The sequence below is a fragment of the Salmo trutta genome, unplaced genomic scaffold, assembly GCF_901001165.1.
Source record: "Salmo trutta unplaced genomic scaffold, fSalTru1.1, whole genome shotgun sequence".
In the NCBI taxonomy this organism is placed as follows: domain Eukaryota; kingdom Metazoa; phylum Chordata; class Actinopteri; order Salmoniformes; family Salmonidae; genus Salmo; species Salmo trutta.
In genome coordinates, this window is record NW_021823195.1 from 16604 (window position 1) to 21201 (window position 4598).

Genomic DNA, 4598 nt, shown 5'->3' on the forward strand with positions numbered 1-4598 from the left:
ACTGTGCTGCTTACTTGGATGACGTGGTGATCTACAGCCACTCCTGGGAGGAGCACATACAGCATCTTAGCAGAGTCCTGGGGAAGATCCATGATGCAGGCCTCACGCTTAACCTCCTGAAGTGTGAGTGGGCAAAACAGGAGACAAAGTACCTGGGTTACCAGCTGGGTAAGGGTGAAGTTCAACCTCAGGTGGACAAAGTGGAGTCCATCAGGAACAGCCCTCAACCCAGAACTAAGACACAGGTGAAGTCCTTCCTAGGTCTGGCAGGATGGTACCGGAGATTCATTCCGCAGTTTTCGACCATCGCTGTCCCTCTGACCAACCTCACTTCAAAAGGTGGCCAGCAACCCTGTGAAGTGGACTGAGGAGTGTGAGGAAGCCTTCAGGATACTGAAAAAAAACGACTGTGCTCATTCCCTGTTCTCCAGACCCCTGATTTTCAGAAGAGGTTTCTCGTACAGGTGGACGCTTCGACAGTGGGAATTGGAGCTGTACTGGCCCAAGGGGAGCCAGGAGAAGAGCGTCCTGTACTGTACCTGAGTCGGAAGCTGTTGCCGAGTGAAACCAGGTATTCGACAATCGAGAAGGGAGTGCCTGGCTATAAAGTGGGCTCTAGATAGCCTCCGTTACTACCTTCTTGGGAGGGAATTTGACCTGCACACAGACCACAGAGCACTGACCTGGATCCAGACCATGAAGGACCGGAATTCTCGTGTGACCAGGTGGTATCTGGAGCTCCAGCCCTTCAGGTTATGTGTCCGTCATAAGGCAGGAAAAGAGAATGTCACGGCAGACTACCTATCCAGGCTCCCGAACCTGGTCGCTTCAGGAGAGGAGGAAGGTAATGTGACGTAGAAGTCCGTCACTGGCCACGGACAGCATTTGGTACTTTAACGCGCGCACACATTCATACTCCTCCCTGCTCCATTATCAGATAAGTTAACAATGTGGGTCGACACACAAGTTAACTTCTCTCTTAGTACATACATTTCACACTTACGTCAGTAACCGATTATGGTAGAAAGAAATAAACAGACCAGTGTTCATATTTAATATAAGCAATATTTATTATACTTAGATGTTATGGATGAGCACGTTGTTTGTTCTGTTCCTCTCTCTCTCCATCTCTGTAGCTTCCGGGTATGCTGGATAAGGACCCGAGCTAAGGGAATTGGGCTTACTTTGTAGTGCCTGTCCGGAATGGCTCATTAATGTAAATGGGCATATTGGAAGACACTGTCAGTAGTGATGTAATTTTGTAAATGTTATATTATGATGTTGTTTCATAAACGTGTTGCAATGTATATATTTTGGTATGTTTAGATAAATGGAAACTGTAGGTTGAATAGGTAATTGCTTAATTAATTAGTGTTAATTGTTCTGAGGGGAGGGGCTACCCCTACAAAAGGAGCCTCTCTTTCAGTTCATGGAGAGGCATTTTGGATTGAGCTGTGGGTGGGGCAGCTTTGTTTTTAAGCTGTCCCATAAGGTATAAGGTTTGATGGCAGTACTGTTGTTTTTGTTACGGAATCACTATGTAAATAAACACCTTTGCACAGAAGAACTTTTGCGGCTCCGCCATCTTTTTCTTTTTTATAGAGGTTAGGTTTTCCAGTTTAGCCTTCTGGCCTACTCTACGTGACAGGAACCACTATCAGAATTGAACCAGAAAGGAGTGATCACTTTTGAATGGAGTGTTTTTCTCCTACTTGAGTGGGGAGGTTTTTTTTCTCACCTTTGTGTGTTTTTATGGAGTGACAACCTAACCTACAGTGGGAATTTCCTACGGATTGCTTTTTTGTACACATTCCTCTTTCTCCCTTTTTCCCCCCTCCTCCCCCCCTTTTTTTGAGGGGCTGAGGCCAGTATGAGGCTTAATTGCCATTTCTGGGGTAACCACCAGATGGCAACGGACAATGATTTGTTGTTGGAGAAAATGAGTTGTGAGTGCTGACCTCTTATCCTTTCTTTATATTGGGTTTTGTTTCATTGGAGTTTCTTTTATCTTAAACAGGCCAAATTTTTTCTTTGATATATATATATATATATATATATATTTTTTTTTTTTTGGGGGGGGTGAATTGGTTCCAATTATATATTGTGGGGGGGGCTTTTAACCTTTTATATGATCCCTTCTTTTAGTTGGGATTTCCAGCAAGGGTTCCTGGTTTTGAACCTTTGCCATGGCAGTGCCACTACATAACCATTTCCAGGGTCTAGTTAATTTAAATGATCAGGGTGAGTCTACTGGAGAAATTAGGAAGGTTCCTTCTTTGCAAGATATAACCTGCACAAAGGGATATTTCAAGGCTCTACAAGCAATTCATCACTCAGAAATTTTAGATAACTCTGCAGTTAATCATTCTTTTCCAGCAGGGATGGTAAGACAGGTGAACAAATTGGCGGCCTTTATTAAACCCTCCTCGCCTAACCAACAGACCCTGGCAAAGGTAAAACTTAATACCAGTAGGTGGATGGAGAAAAATATGCATATTCTGAGGGAGCATTATGATGGGGTAATTGCCTTATGCATTCAGAATAGCTCAACTTACAATCAAGAAGCTCTAGATAAAGCGGTGATGTGGGCAAAGGCAAGATAAACACAAATTTAAATCTTCAGTAAGTACCTTAAAAAACATGCTGCAAAAACCAATTGACCCACCGGCCTCTACTAAACTGATAACTTCTCATCAGGCTCATTCCAGTTATGCGGCTGCGGTGACCAGCAAGTCACCGACTGGTAGGGTCTCAATGGGAGCCCAGGCCCACAGGGACTATGGAATAGGCAGGAATATCCCAGGGGGCCAGAGTGACACTTCGGTAAGGGACAATATGGTTAATAAACAGGCCTTCAGTAATCCTGTAGATAAACCATTGCCAGACTATCAACAGCAATACCACAGGGCTTGCGGGGGGTATACAGAGAAGGGAGGTGCAGGTAGAAGTTCATGTTGGGTCTACTTCTCCTTGCAGAGTGGTTCCTTTGACAAGCTCACCTACTAACCAACCATCTCCCCTATTGTGGGAAACCTGTCTCACCTCTCGGGAATTAGGTCCTGCAAAGAATGGCGGGACTAGCTTCAGATTTTACCCCAACAACCAGAAAGAGCACGGGGATACCGAATCCCCAAACTCAGCGACCAAGAAATAATTTGGCCGAGCCTAAAGTCCCAGCCTTGACCCTTCAAGGTAGAGAGCCCCCGAATTTACTCTTAACAGCAGAGGCGTTGGAGATTACTGTGAATAACGGAAATGGTCTAAAACTACCATTGAATAATGTGGCTGTTTTGATGAATGACATGGTTTTATCCAATTCTACTACAGGTTCACAGCAAGATGACCATCAGGGTAAGGTAGCGATGGCAAATGGAAGAGACACGGGTCCTGGGACAGAACCAATACTGGAACCTGTAGAAAAGGAACAACTATTTTATCCCACATGTCATTCCAGAACTGAAAGGAAAATAAATGATTGGAGTATTGAGATTAAAAAGCCTGTGGTTTTTATTGGGGATTCCAACCTTTCGCGCATTTCTAGCTTTACTGACACTAATACACAGTTTTCTGGGAGCAACCTTCAGACATATTGCAGGAGTGATAGGCAAGTTGGAGAAACAGCAAAATACACAGAAGGTTGTTCTATCAGTGGGTCTTGTTAACGGCTTGAACCAGCAGTATACTACTGCAGTCAAGCAGTTGCAACAGCTACTGAATAAAGCAGGTGAAGTTTCCTCGTGCACAGGTTTATGTTACTATCATACACTTTCAGATGAGCTTCCATGGGAAAAGGAGGAGGTACTGAATCAATTGAACAAGTATATTCAGAAAAATTGTAGGGAACTATTGGATCTGAATAAACTTAGAATTTACACAGTGCAGGACGATCCAATACATTGGAGACCAGATGCAGCTGTAAACATTTACATTTTAGTCATTTAGCAGACACTCTTATCCAGAGCGACTTACAGTAGTGAAGGCAGTAGTGAAGGCATACATTTCATCTGTTTACATAATTTTTTTTTTTTTCTTTTCCCCTGTACTGGTCCCCCGTGGGAATCGAACCCACAACCCTGGCGTTGGAAACACCATGCTCTACCAACTGAGCCACACGGGACCTTTTTAACTACTGGCTAGACCAGTTAAACTATTAAGAGGGGAAGAGTGTTTTGGTATTACTCCCCAGCACTTATGTACTTAACTTATCGACTACTTTTAGACTTACAGCGGCAGAACAGCAACTCCTGGAGAAGGGTCTTATGTTTATCCCGACACCCACTAAGATAGCTCCATGCGAACTCAGGAGGGATCTGCATACCTATCATAGAAAATTAAAATTACTTGATCATTTTAATTATAATACTGATAACCAAAGAATACCATTTATTGGTCCATCACACTGGGAGCCTAAGTTAGAGGGAGTGTCCAATACGATGCAGACTTTAATTCAAAGAGACTACCTCTTTTAGTACATTTAGGTTTTATATGGCAGGGAAAAATAATCTTACAAAACAAGAACGTAAATCCTTAAAATCCTTAAGTAAGAATTCCAACAGTTATAAAACCAGCAGATAAAGGATCAAAGATTATCCAATATA

At 43.2% G+C, this 4598-nt stretch overlaps 1 non-coding gene across 1 annotated transcript; it reads right to left on the reverse strand.

Annotated features, from left to right (window-relative positions):
• Positions 1-4043: 4043 nt before the first annotated feature.
• trnag-ucc (transfer RNA glycine (anticodon UCC)) lies at positions 4044-4119 on the reverse strand. Its single transcript has one exon. It is a non-coding gene; the product is annotated as a tRNA-Gly (tRNA).
• Between the last annotated feature and the right edge of the window lie 479 nt (positions 4120-4598).